The sequence below is a fragment of the Diadema setosum genome, chromosome 10, assembly GCF_964275005.1.
Source record: "Diadema setosum chromosome 10, eeDiaSeto1, whole genome shotgun sequence".
NCBI lineage: Eukaryota > Metazoa > Echinodermata > Echinoidea > Diadematoida > Diadematidae > Diadema > Diadema setosum.
The window spans coordinates 31,221,682-31,236,977 of NC_092694.1; the positions used below are offsets into that span (position 1 = coordinate 31,221,682).

The 15,296-nt window shown below is 40.7% G+C and overlaps 1 protein-coding gene across 1 annotated transcript in view; it reads right to left on the minus strand.

Annotated features, from left to right (window-relative positions):
• The window catches only part of LOC140233670 (uncharacterized), a 173,559-nt gene extending 158,673 nt beyond the window's left edge, over positions 1-14,886 (minus strand). Inside the window, exon 1 of the mRNA XM_072313769.1 lies at positions 14,762-14,886. The gene's annotated coding sequence lies outside the window, so the exon portion shown is untranslated. The remainder of the gene's footprint in view (positions 1-14,761) is intronic.
• Positions 14,887-15,296: the final 410 nt, after the last annotated feature.

The window sequence follows — 15,296 nt, forward strand, 5'->3', positions numbered from 1 at the left end:
ACCACAGAGAAGAGAGAGGGGGAAAGAGATGACGCGTTGAGAGATGGAAGGGGGCTGTGCTGGGGGAGAGAAAGGGAAAGAAGCCACGAGAGGAGATGAGAGAGGAGAAGGGAGAGAGGAAGGTCTGATAGGAAGGAGTACATTTCTGTTACACTAGCCAACACCTGTTGCACAAGGCTAAAAAGAGGGCAAACCGGTGGTCATTCAAAAAACATTTACCTAATTATGTATTCCGACTAGAATTACGCCAGATGTCAAGGTTTTATTCCCCTAGAAATGATTATTATGCAAGATTAGGTATTTGGCTTACTACAGAGGAAATATCAGAAAAGTGTCAAGGTTAGAATTTTCGTACGAAATTAATATCGATTAGGTGTCTTCATCACCTAAATTTTCTCCATGCCTTTTACACTACGAGCATCGCGTGGCATGATGGGTATTGGCATTATAATATTCATGATAGCAGAAATCGGCGCTTTTCGACAGGCGCAGTTTTCTGCGCCTGTGCCTAACTGGGAGGGGGGACACCCCCCTCCCACACCCTGCCCCCGCTCGGTCGCTCCGCTCCCTCGCAAAGGTAAAGGTCCAAAAATTTTGATTACGACCCCCCCCCCCCAGAAAAAATCCTGGATACACCCCTGTGCAGCTACATGCATTGTCAATTTATATTCAAATATTCTGCAAATTGTTTTAATCGCATATATTCAACAATGTATTCCTTGTTACATATTATTGTTCTTATGTAATTTTTGTATTGTGGAAACTTTGAATAAACTTGAAACTTGAAACTTGAAACGTGTACTGTACATCAAGTACTGTAAGTAATACTCTGTCTGTAGATGACAGTGTCACGCCGGTGGGCGTATTTTTTATTTACACCACTGCTCCGCCACTATATTAGGGAGCTTTAGATTTTGACACGCGGACGTAGGGTTACTCTGATAGCGCCATGGGTATCTTTCTAGGTAGAATGAGCGCTTTATAAGATTCTCTCTATTATATTATTATTATTACTTAGGTCTACGTGTTTGTTTGTTTGATCATGTATGATATAGTATGGTTGGACCTACTATTACACTCATCGACCGCCTCTATTTGAAACCACCATTCCACCGAAAATATTCAACAGAGTTTTTACCTCAATTTCGTCTCACTTTCGAAAATACCGCATATCCTTCTACCCCATGCTCAGATTGTCGCTCCGTATTCTACGCACGTAAGCCTGAATCACGGCGATAAACCCACGGGAGGTTTTTTTCGTGCGACCGTGGTAGCTCATTTTTTCACCCGACCGCCCGTTTTCCCATTGAAAAGCATGTAAATCCAGTGAATGGGCAAATATGTGTTAACAACTAGAAATATCACTAAGGTGATTAATACCCCCGCCCCGTGACGACAGTCTTACCCAAGGAATGATCTTTCCTTGATCTTCTGCCATTTTAATGCCGTTACCATGGCAACGCAGCTTCCGACACGTCCGAAAGATATGTCTTGCACATCTTCCCACCAAGACTATTGTGTGTGCCACATTTCATAAGCTTTTGTCAAAAACTGAGGAAGTAGTTCAATCCACAAGATCTTTCCTTGATCTTCCGCCATTAATATGCCGTTACCATGGCAACGCAGCTTCCGACATGTCCAAAAAATATGTCTTGCACATCTTCCCACCAAGACCAATGTGTGTGCCATATTTCATGAGCTTCAGTCGAATACAGAGGAAGTAGTTCAATCCGCAAGATCTTTCCTTGATCTTCTGCCATTTATATGCCGTTACCATGGCAACGCAGCTTCCGACACGTCCGAAAAATATGTCTTCCACATCTTCCCACCAAGATAAAGGTGTGTGCCACATTTCATAAGCTTTGGTCAAAAAACTGAGGAAGTAGTTAAACCCGCAAGATCTTTCCTTGATCTTCTGCCATTAATATGCCGTTACCATGGCAACGTACTTTCGGGTACTGTCAAAAAATGCGTCTTGCACATCTACAACCAAAGGCACAAATCTGTACCAAGTTTCATGGAAATTGGGCAAAAACTGAGGAAGTAGTTTGCAACACAAAATTTTCCATCATTTTGGCTCATAATATGTGAGCTGTTACCATGGCAACATACTTTTTGTCACTGTCAAGAAATGTGTCATGCTGATCTATATCCTAAGACAAACATTCAATATGAATTCCATGAGAATTGGAAGAACACTGATGAAGCACTTTTGCCATGAAGCATTTTGCCCTATATTTTACCAATAACATGCCGTTACCATGGCAACGCACTTTTTGCCACTGCAGAAATATGTGTCTGACACATTAACATATTCAGATGAACATCTGTACCTAATTTCATAAAGATTGATCAAAAACTGTGGGAGGAGTTCGCGACGCAAGATTTGTACCCATTTTTGCCCATAATATGCCATTACCATGGCAACGTACTTTTGGGTACAGTAAAAAAATACGTCTTGCACATCTACAACCCAAGGCACACATCTGTGCCAAGTTTTATGGGAATCGGTGGAAAACTGAGGAAGTAGTTCGCGACGCAAGATTTGCAACGGACCGACCGCCCGACCGCCCGACCGCCCGACCGACCGCCCGACCGACCGACCGTCCGCTGATTCCTATATACCCCCTTCAAACTTCGTTTGGCGGGGGTATAATAATTGCGTTTCTTAGTAATGAGGATTTTCTTAAATTCTCTTTCCTCTTGTTTCCTCAGGTTATTTACCTGCATACCCCTAATTTTTCTTGATTAGTATTCTTGTTCGAATGTTCCAGCATATTGCCCCCGTCCCACGCGTATGTTTGCTTTTTTTTTTTTTTATATACGCGAGAAAGTCATTGCGCGAGGGTGGTAGATCTAAAAATAGGTGCACGAGAGACTTACCATACATGTATTTTATCATTTCATTTTTGAAGCGCTGGTTGAGCACTGAAAGGTGGGCATGTGCGCTATACAAGTAGCTATTATTATTATCATTATTATTATCATTATTATTATTGTCATTTTTATTATTATTATTATTATTATTATTATTATTATTATTACTATTATTATAGGGCTCATAAATTCTTGAAGCATTTAACGAAACAGAACAGACAAAATATCCAATTAATATTTCGTCCTGTTTGTTGAACACATCAAGTCCCGGGATAATTTTTCTGCAAAATCCTTCAGAATTGTTAATTCCAAATTTTCCTGCGCAGGCTCTGATATATCCTCGATTGGAGAAAAATTAGATTGCCCTGGCTCAGTTCATCAATATATTCACAAGATAAACAAGGAATAAAAAAAAAATGCCGATTCGAGATGGAAGCATTAGCTTTGACTTGTTTTAATGTGTTGCAGGTAAAACGATCAGTGTTAAATTCAGCATTTAAAGATTTTGATAGCCCTGTAATCAATAAAAGGCATACAGAGCCCAATGATAGCACGGGCCGTTGAACGTTTGCTGTTGTTTGTTTGTTTGTTTGTTTGTTTATTTGTTTTCTTCCTGTTTTAGGGGGAGGGGCTGCAGGTCGAGGGGTGCGGGTTAAATGCCCTAAATGGTCCTCCATTTGGTTGCTCTTGTAGTTTAAGGCTTTGAGTAGGCTTAAAGCCATAGTTTACCATTTGCAGATGAAATAGAAACCCAGAATTAGTGCTTTAAACTATATAATTCTAAAATGCGAGTTTGTTATAGGGATAGAAACAGCCACTGTAAAAAACTGAATCCGTATAATCGATGTTAAGTATTGTTGAATACACAAAATGTGAACAATAGTTATGATAAGAATACTTCCAAATTAAACCGTCAACAGTTACGGTTTATTGAGAAAAATACTGATATCTCCTTATATGTTAGGCTTTATTGCACAAATCTTATATGTAGGTCGTTTTGTGGTACAACAGACGTACACATGTTCATCAAAATCTTGAACATTTTTAAAATCACTGCTCCTAAAGGTAAACTGGACCTTTAATCATGATTATAAATCTGGTACATACTGACATAAGACTATTGCGTGAAATGAATGCTAGGCGTACACATAAAACACTTGGTCACACATTCGATGAGAAAAGATATTAAACAAGCAGGTTACCTCCTTGGACACGAACGCCAAAAGGTGCCCGGACAGCACATTTCCTTTCATTTCACTAACCGTACATTCATTATACAACATTGAACGATAATCTGGCCTGATTTGTGGTGTATACATTTGGATTTATACCTTGTATAGAAGCTTTCCTATCTTCACCTGATTTATTTGCTGCTTTATGTGACAACCATTCCCCGTGGATGTCATTCCTTGCTGCATTCTTTCTATCTTGTTTATAAGGCCCGGTCCCACTGGCCGATGGACACAAAACGTATTCAGAAAGGACACAGCAGACGAGCAAAATTTCGGGGATGGCTCCATCCGCTTCATCCGCTCCAGAAATTGACAAAATTGGCGAAAATTGGCGAAAACAGAACGGAAAAAGAACGGACGTGGGTATCTAGTATTATGTAGCGGCGATGTGAAACGGATGTTCATCGGAAGCCTGGCGGATGAAAGCGGATGGAAGTGGATGACAGCTCCGCATAGCGGAAGAGCGGATGCAGAGCGGATGAAGCGGATGCATCACGTACGCCTAACGGAAACAAACGCTTTGTACGTTCTGAATATACTTTATATATACGAGATGCATACGCTTACATCCTTTCTATTTCCGTGCTATTAACGATGTATAGACGTTCCATGTACCATCTTTCCTCCCTCTTTCCGTTTTGAGCTGCAGCGGATGTGAGTTGCGAGGATGCCCAGAGGATGCAAAGAGGATACAGCGGACGTTTAAGGGATGATAACGGACATACAACGTTTGTTTCTCTTATGTCGTGGATTTACATCGTACACGGCGGAAAGTTTATCCGTTCTAAAAGTTTTAAGCAGCTTAAAACGTCTTGCGCGGCTGAAATCACAGTGGACGGATGCTCGATGGATATAAGAGCGTATGAAACAAGTATGCGATGAGTACACAGCGGATGCGTAGCGTTTTCCAACGGATGGCAAGATTTTTTTTTTTTGTACGTTTTACACCCTCTTTGCATCCGTAAGTGCAGTGGGACCGGGCCTTTAGGGTTGGCTACACAATGCGCGACACGGTGGCAAAATGCAAGTAATTTGAGTCTCCGTCAGTAGACAATAGAGAGGGCGGTCAGTTGGCTCAGTCGGTATCAGTCTGCCAGTCTGTCAGTCGGTCAGTCTGCCTCATGATCCTAAGGGCCTGGGTTCTAACCCGAGTCTGAACTGAGCAATGTGTGTATATTAATCATACCGTCCCCTCTAGCAAGAGGCAAAACACTCTGTCCCTCGGATAGGACATAAAATGGAGGTCCCTGTTACGGCACATTTTGGTAAATTGCACATTTTGGTGAATTACCAAAATGTGCAGCTACCAAAATGTGCCGTAACTATGTTACGGTACATTTTCGTAAGGTTTTCCTAGCACGCAGGAAAATCTCGCCCGTAGTTCCCCGGAGCTCCGCACGCAAGTCCAATCTATCCGCAGCCAAATTTTGAGCAGCACCTCGCAGGCAACTCCCACACAGGTACTTCGCAGTCCCCGTATGCGGTCAGCGAGGCCAAGATAATGACATTCTGTCATTTCTGTTGGACTTCTGCCATTCCTTCAGATGAATTTCTGAGTTGTCAGCCCCCACGCGCCTGGCACGCAGGTCACACAGAATACCCGCAATAACATAAGTACCACGCATCCAGCAAGTAAGACACCTAAGCACAACTCGCGCAAATCCTTGTCCGCCCTCAGAAATTGTCCGGTATGCTAGAAAATCCGGGCTCACACGCAACAAGCCCGCGTAGCTTGCCCGGAAATGTGTGACAAGGCCTTAACATGGTTACGGGTAAAAAGGATTTGCGTGCGCACCTCCGGGCGACTACGGGTGAGATACGTGCTAGGTACTGTTACGTGCAGGTGATCTGCGGGGACCTCTGCAGGGTAGTACAAATTGTTCTTCGCAAGTCGCACGCAAGGCTTGCCCGGGCAAGCTACGCGGGCTTGTTGCGAGTAGGGATTTTTTTTTTTTTTCAGCACGCAAGAAAAATCTGTGGGCGGACAAGAATGTTTACGAGTTTCGCACTCGTGTCTTATTTGCTAGACGCGTGCTACTTACCTTCTACCTGCGTGTATTCCGTTTGACCTGCGTAAGAACCGTTACGGGTACTGCGAAGTACCTGCGTTGTAGTTGTCTGCAAGGTGCTGCCGGTAAGGGTCGCCTACTGGTGTTCTGCGTGTACCCCCGCAACTCACTCGGAACACATTTTGAACATGCTCAAGGCCTTGTCATACCGTATATGGGGAAGTTTGACTTGCGGGGAAGCAAATTTGCTACCCGGAGCTCTCCGCAGTTGGTCCACCTGACAGTACCTAGCGCGTATCTCGCCTGTATCTGCCCGGAGGTGTCCACGCAAGTCCGATTTACCCGCAGCTAAGTTTACAGCATGACCAAAACTTTTTCCGGGTGAGTCGTGGGAATTGCCCGCAGAGGTACACGCATAACGACAGTAGGAGGCCCTAAAGGTGCGATCACACATCGCCGGTTTAGATGGCGGTTCATGGCGGTTCTCAAACCGCCGTGAACCGTGTCCCAATGATGGCGGAAAGCACTTTGACTACGTTCTCAACACGTTTTGAACACGGAGCAAACGCGGATTGACGCGGTAGTAACACGTATCGTCCCGGAAGGTGGAGGAGTCCATACCAAGCCCATGTAGTTGGATGCAATCAGAGCCCTTTCACTTGTCCTCAATGGGTTTCAACAAGGAGCGTTTTGCTTTATTAGGTATATAAACACAATTTGAGTGATGCAACAAGCAATTATTTTCAAGTTTCAACGTGACTTTTCTCTTTCTCTTTTAATTTTTAAAATATCCGTATTAACTGTCATTAAAAAGACATACATATCAAAGCAGAATCCAAAATAGTTTCCAAAGTTTCCTGATCATTTGTAGGTTTATTTATCAAGTGATGTACAAGTACTTGCTTGTTTCAACATCTCTCTTTTTTTAATTCTTTCTTAATCAAGTTTTCACATAATTATTTCGCGTGTTGAATTTAAGATCTTGTTGCTTGTTTGTCCATGTTTTCACAAAATTGCTCCTTCTTATCTTTCACAGCTTCTTGTGAAATATGAGCCTAGGAGAGTTCCTAAATTGTAAGGGGAATCTTTATGTGATACCCTCGATCCATTACGACAAACTAATATGGCAAACGTGGTTTATGCCGCCCCAGAACTGTGGACAGCATCCCAAGTGATAGAACATGCAAGTTCCATCAATAAGTCAAAAATGTTTTTAAATACTTAATTGTTAAAATAGTAACATAGTGATTGTAGATGATGATTTATGCAGCATGTTACTGTTTCTGAAATTACCTTTTCCTGTTTATCTTTTTGTTCCCCCTCTAAAGCGCATAGAGACCTTGCCAAAGGTATTATGCGCTATATAAGAACGGTAATGATGATAATATAATAATAATATCTTTAATAACAGTCAATAAAAAGACATATTATGTACATTATACATTATCAAAGAAGCATATATAGTATTATGTGTATAGTTTCCTCTTTACTTACAGGTTCATGTAACATAATAATGGTGTTTTTTTTTTCAAGTTTCAACATTGCTTTTCCGTCTACTCTCTTAAGTTTCAACATAATTATCTGTATCAACATGCAGTCTTACAAAAATGGCATACATAATCACGAAAGCAGAACCCAACATATTTACATAAGTCTTCTGTGTGTAACACGTTGCTGGCCATCTTAAAAGCTGTTAAGTTTTGACTGAACTTACCTTTTAATGTAAATGATGTACTATTCAACATACCTAACAACTTTTTGAACATTAAACTTTATTTGTTACTGTATAAGTGTTAAAGAAGTAAGGAAACTGTAGCATTCAATATATTTGCCCGATCTTGCATTATGGGTTCATCTTTGCGTTTATCTCCATTTTTTATTGCTCCGCCACGAAGTGTCGCCGGAGCCATTATTCTCTTTTAAGTTCATTGTTTCTTTTCGCTTGAAAATTATGGCGGTGTTAACACGGTATTATCACGGATCTTGCGGTGCAAAGACGGAGGATGCCGTTCTTAACACGATGAACGGCGATGTGAACACGGTCCATTTCAAACCGCCTAGACCGCCACGAAAAATTAAACATGTTTAATTTTTCTGGCGGATCCCCGCGGTTCCCGGCGGTTCTCGGGGTTCATGGCGGATGGGTGACGGATGACCACGGTTTGTGTACGGTGTAAACACGGTCTTTGGCGGAGCACGGCGATTTGCTGAACCGCCATGAACCGCCATCTAAACCGGCGATGTGTGATTGCACCTTTATTAGCGGCAGCACCTAGCAGGCAACTCCTACGCATGTATTTTGCAGTCTCCGTATGCGGCCAAATTAATGACATTCTCTGGAACTTCTGCCATTCCTTCAGAGGAATTCCTTCACTGAGTTTGTCAGCCCCACGCATCTGGCACGCAGATCACACAGCATACCCGCACGAAAAGCAATCGCAATAGCTTACTCGAGCCTTCAGGTCGGGTGAGTGTCTTGCCTGTGTTTACTGCTGCAGCAGGACCACATCACCTTAACTCCTTGACCGTATTATAAATCTCAAGCCCATCCATGGGTTTTTAGTTCAGTTACCAGCTGGTTACCAAAATGTGCAGATTGTCCAAAATGTGCAGACAAATCCACTTTTAACTGCACATTTTGGTAACAGTTGATCCCGTCAGGTATAGGTGCACTATCGGAACATTTTGGTAATTTACCAAAATGTGCCGATTTACCAAAATGTGCCGTTACAGTCCCTTGTGTGAGAGAAACACAACTCATGCACGTAAATGATCCCGCTTCATTCATTTATCAGTACTGTTTATCGCAACTGTCGCAAAGAGTAGGGTGTATAACCACTTGATAACCCGATGAATAATTGGTTCCACCTCAAATCCAACTGAACCCCATGGAAGACCAGTTTAGTGTAGCTGAATATGGGTTATGCAGCAATCTTCTCAGATGGAAATGAACAAACAAACAAACAAACTGCTCACGTGGTCGAAGTGAAAAATACCCCCTTCGCCTTTTTGGTTTAATGGAGGGGGCTTACTTAATATGGATAAGATAACCTGTCATTTTCAGGGGGGGGGGGCCTGGTTTATATTTCTGGCGCCACTTCCGAGTTTAAACAGCTGACGAAAAAAAAGAGGCCTTAATCGCATTTTTTCGGGTAATTCCAGGAATAATCGCCACGGAAAAATAAAAACCCGGCTGAACCGAACTTCTCTTGTGCCACTTCCGTAGTTAAAAAAAAAAAATAAAATAAAAAGTGAGATGGGGCCCAAGTGGTTAGATCCTAGGTATTCCTTTACGTATTATGCACAAAAAAATAGTGTCTATATACTGAAAGAGTGCATTCCAAAATGACGCGGGGGGTGGGGCAGAGGAAAGCTACGTCACTTTGAAATGGCGTATAAACTATAATAGTACAATAATGATGTGATTATCAAAGTATTCCAGTATGTCGAACAGCAAGCGTGCGTGTTAAGCGATATATTATGTTATAAAGTAATAGATAAAGAGCTCCGTTTCAGAAAGTTTTCGGCCGTGACATGTTGTCGGGCGAACGCTCGGTGGTCTAGAGGAGATGACGCCTGTCCGGAGATCAGGGCCCCATTTCATAGAATATATTAGGATGGCAACTCTTGGTGAAATGACAACTTCCAATAGCAACAGCCAATCAGGAAGCTGGATTCTTGTCGTTACTATGACAACTGTCATTCCAGCAAAAGTTGCTATCATATCAACTGTTTATGAAATGGGGCCCAGGAGGTCGTAGGTTCGAATCCTCCTCGAGTATAGGTACGCCCATGTTGTTTTTTCTTTTTTTTTCTTTTTTTAATCATGGCTACAACTAAACACTGATCAATTCAGTGCTTATTTGCGTAGATTTGGGGCAATTTGTCAATCAGTTGCAAAAACTATCATATTGAACAGGCTGCAGAGACTTGCACTTTTCAGAAAGAAATATTGGCCTACAAACATTTTGCCAAGTTGAGAAAGGATCAGGAACTTTACTTGGGTATTTGTTCCAAGTTCATCCTTTCACTGCCGGCAAGCAGGGACAGCCTGGTGGTAGTGTCACAGCCCAGAAAGCAGTAGATGACAGGTTCGAGTCCCGTGGTTCCTTTTTCCGACATGTTTGTTAAATTACAGATCAGCAGTTGCGATCTTTACTAATTTCGTTTGTAAGAGTGAGACAAAATGAAGAAAATTCAAACCTCAACCTTCACCCCTCTACTTGATATTCTCTTGCATTTATATCATTCTAACAATAATACCTGCCAAGTTTGGTGAAAATTGACCGTGAGTTTTCAAGAAGATAAGAATGTAAATTTGAGCCCCACTTTGCACCCCCACCCCAATTAAGGGGGCACCCTAAATCCGCCATGAACAAACTTTAAATTATAGAGTCATCAGTGCACTTTGTCTTATTACAAGCATTACTTAGCTCTGTTACCTCTGGTTATAGAGAAGAAGATTTTTAAAGATTCCTTGACAGGGGGGGGGGGGGGCATGATGCCCATTGGCAAAAATAAGATCATATCCGACTATAGGATTACTACTTGCCAAGTTTAATGAAAATATAACGGACGACCCACGACGCAAGACAGACAACGAATGCCCGCAACAGCTCATTAGCTCATTTATTTTGAGCCTTTGGCTCAGGCGAACTAAAAAGGGGGGGGGGGGAACTAAAAATAACGCTATGGCGACGGGTATGCCTCCGCCATAATGCATGGTTCTCCTAATAGATCTATATCGTAGGCCTACAATGTCTTGACATTTTGTGATGACAGTTTCACATAACTGGCAAAATACTGAAATGGGAGGTTTGTCACAAAATGTGTTGAATGTTCACTTTCCTTGAACTAGGTTTGATATATTGTATAAGAGTGCAGATAATGTATTTGAGGATTTGGGGATTTTTTACTTGACTTTTTACCCTTTTATAAGTTTATGCATTGAGTAATTGTCAAGGTATGAAGAAAAGTGTAATTTCAGTATTAGAGAGATTTTTTTTTTTGCATCTTAGCCTGACCTTTCACCCTATGACCCTAAAATTCCCAAGAGAATCACTGTCAGATGGAACATGTATGAATATGTACTAAGTCTCGTGATACCTTGAGTCACTTTCAAAATATGTGGGACGTTTTGGCAGGGAATTTCCCACAGAATCTCCATTAGGTAATATATGTTTATATTATATTCCATGAAAAATTTTACAAGCATTGCATAGTAAATGAGGGAAAAGGTGAAATTTTGAGTTGACCTTGATCATTGACCCCCCTGACCTTTGACCCATGACCCCTAAATTCCCCAGATAATCCCTGCCAGTCAGTACATGCATATGTACCAAGTTCCATGAAGATACCTTAAATTGAACCGTTTTCAAGATATGGAGAAATAAGATGAAATTTTGACATTTTCCTCATACCTTTGACCTTTGTCTTTGAGACCTGAAACTCTCTCTGGAGAATCTTTATTTGGTAATACATGTATACAATAAGTTCCAAGAAAATAGTTTCAAGCATTGCATAGATATGGGGGGGGGGAATCAAAATACAGTTTTGAGCATTTGACCTTGACCTTTTAACCTTTTACCTCTTGCCGAATTCACTCCAAAACCTTTTTTAATTAATTGTCCCATCATACGTCATTCTTGGACCAAGTTTGGTTAAATTTGCCTCACCCAGTCTTGAGTTATCTCGTAAAAGGATACAATTTCATGATTTGATCTTGACCATTGACCTTTGACCTCTGGCCGATTTCACCCAAAATCTGATCGAGTGATTGCCCTACAATACTCAATACTTAGACCAGTTTAGTAAAATTCCACTCTACATTACTCGCGTAAACAAATGGGGACGAACGTACAGACGGACTAACAACACAAAAACATAATAGTAATTATCTTCGTCACCCTTCGGGCGGAAACATAAAAAGCACAACATCAGCCTCACGGAAATGTTATTTGTGGAACTTGATGAGGAAAGATGGCAAGTGAATAGGCCTTTACCAAAGTGAGAGCGAAGGATAAATATCAAGTATAAAGACGAATGGACAAAAAAAAATACACATCCGATTGAGGATATTAACTCACCTTCAGCATGTTCAGCGTCATCAGGGCAAACAACATCAACATTAACCTATAACACTGTATAACATCTAATGTCATATTTTCTGCAGTTTGGTGCTATATTGTTTGTATTACAATTTGTGCTATTTATCAAGGGATCCTGTGAATTTCTACATTTAAAATTGATTCTTATATTGACAATAGTACATTCTCTAAGCTCAAAGTTGATATTTTTCTCTTGGCAAAAACTTGCCAAATGTTTGTTGTTTTCTGCTAGATTCTGTGAGTTGCAGTGAGACTAAAGACCACCGCGCACTATACGACTTTCAGTCGCACGACTGACCGACTTTGGATCCGAAATAAATCACAATGGCCAAAGAATGAACACGCTTTTTATTTCGGATCCAAAGTCGGTCAGTTATGCGACAAAAAGTTGTACAGTCTGTGGTGGCCTTAAGCTGTTCCATCTAGTCCTTCTATTGGATAAACGATAAAGATTCAGAGTTGCTGATTTGATGAGGACATGATAATCATCATTATCCTAGGATTTGACGAACTTAAAGACAGACATAAGATTGGCTCATAATGTATAGGGTACCCCCCCCCCCCATGAACTCATGAAAATTAGAGTCTAATAACTTAAATATCGGCGAAACACATTACATAGCATAACTATACTACTGTGCATTCCCATGTCGCCAAGGATAATGTAATGTAACCACGTGATTACATATGTATATTTGAAGCAAAGTAAGCATGCAATGATAAACAACAAAAGAATTAAATACATTTATTATCTTTTTCTCGTTTGCTGGCTAAAAAGGCAACAAAACAAAACACAAAAACTGTTATAGTTATCATTCAATTTGCATTATGCAATTTGCATGCAATTGCCAAACACAAACGGGAAAAAAATATCACGAAGGTTACGAAGAGAAACCAAAACTAAATGAAAGTCTTCACTATATAGGGTGGAAATAAAAGAGTTTTCGGTAATGCATCGAGTCATCTCTCACTGAACAATGCTGAAGCTGTAGGTATAAAGATTGACCCATTTATGTTTTCGCTTTTGTCACGCGACCATATCTTCGCATGTTTGAAACGCTGTAATAATGTTCAGTGTACGTAATGTCATTGCAAAAGACGGCTGGAGAGGATATATCTCGTTGAAGGCCTCATCAAAATGTACATGCAACGAATTTCTGGATATTAGGTGTTCTCTAATATATACAACACTTTTTTTCTTTCTTTCTTCATCATTCATTGACTAAGAGCAGTTACTGGGGGGGGGGAGCTCTTTGGGGAAGAGGCAAGTGGCATATATAGTCACGTGTGACCACGCTATAGTGGTAAAACTTCAATTTCAATTTGAATTCAAAGTTTAATTTGATTCAAAGAATGACGGTTCTCATATTATTGCTGTTCATGTCGTACGCCATGATATTACTGACTTACAATGAAACTGTCGTGGGTTCGTTAATTTTTCTTTTCCTCTTTAAGTTCCGCCACCATCAACGCACAGGAATTCTTCAAAAAGAAAACATCAACACCAGAAAAACAAACAAATAAACGGCCTTCCAAAACAAGCAAAAGCGAAAATTTTTAAAACAAAATATACAAAAATCTTGATAATAAAGTAATCAAACGCAATATCATGACATCAGTAACACTGCTTGGACTGTGCCACTCATTACATTTGCTACACATAAACATAAAGCAAAAAAAAAGGCAAAAAGACACACACAAAAAAAAACAACAAAATGACCAAACTAAATTGGTCAGTGTAGGCCTATGAACCCTACTCAAATGAAAATTTACATATGGTTATTGATAATAGCTTGCTAGGCGTTTGAATGTACATCAAAACTTATACACCCACATGAAAGTGCAAAAAAAAAACAATAAAAAAGAACGGCAGCGCCAAGCAATTGAACGACAAAAATGGAAAAAAAAAAAGATTGCCGCAACTGATTGACAAAAAAAAAGTAGAAACGACCGAATCTCTTGTCGGAGACAATGTGCTGGAAATCAAAAAAAAAAAAAAAAGTGGAACAGACGTTAACGATATGCAGGACCTATACACCCACAGTTACACATACCTATAATGGATAGAAAATTATTGTGCAAAAGGTTAAGCGTGACCTAGGCAGAAAATGGGGAAATCAAAACATTAATCCGTTGGTGATAATTCAATCACTGATGTCGGCAAGTCGTCACTGTTTTCAATTTTCACCGTGATACCGCGATGATCCGTAGCCCTGGTTCCTGCAATGTGCAACGAGGGAAGTCAAATGAATTTTAGAACCATATGTGTCTTGTTCAATCTGTTTGTAGCGGAGTAACCATTAAGGAGAGAAAGACGTTATGCGTGAACAATAGTTTCGAGCATGTCTTTATGATCCGGAAAGAAGCAAGATAAGTAATCACATCCGGTGATGACTACTTTCATTGTGGCTCCTTCCATTGAAGAACAGTGGCTTCATATGTGCATAAAATCCTTGACACCCACACCCACACAAAAACATGCACGCACACACACACACACACACACACACACACACATCCGTCTCTTTTGTCTTACCATCGGGTGCCGAAAGACTGATGTTTTCGGACTTGGAACCGCTGTTGACGTCACAGCGATATGTTCCCTCGTCAAGTCTCGAGAACAAAAAGATGTCAAGATAGCTCGTGCAATACTCTTGACCTCTGACCTCGATGGTCCTGAATACATCGCCTTCTACTACTGTGTCAGCAAAACCTGTTGCCAAAAAACAAACAAACAAACAAGAACTAGATGGTCTCCGCTTCTGCAGATATACAGCTGTCGTTTCCAGATCATTTCACTTTGCAGACCCCTACATTTCAACTATGAATCTGGATTAAGGCATATAAAGATGTCACCTTAACCGAAGCCAAACTAGCCATAAAAAAAACGGTAAACTCTATAGGTCTACTCCGAATGAAATCTATCTATACAGAATAGACATGTTTTTCTTTCGAATTTAGAGAAACTTTCTTTGTCTCGTTGTATTATCTCGAAAATCGGGTGAGTCAGGGTGAGGGGGAAACATTTTTTTAAATACTTGGATAAATATATCTTTAGAAATTATTGAATA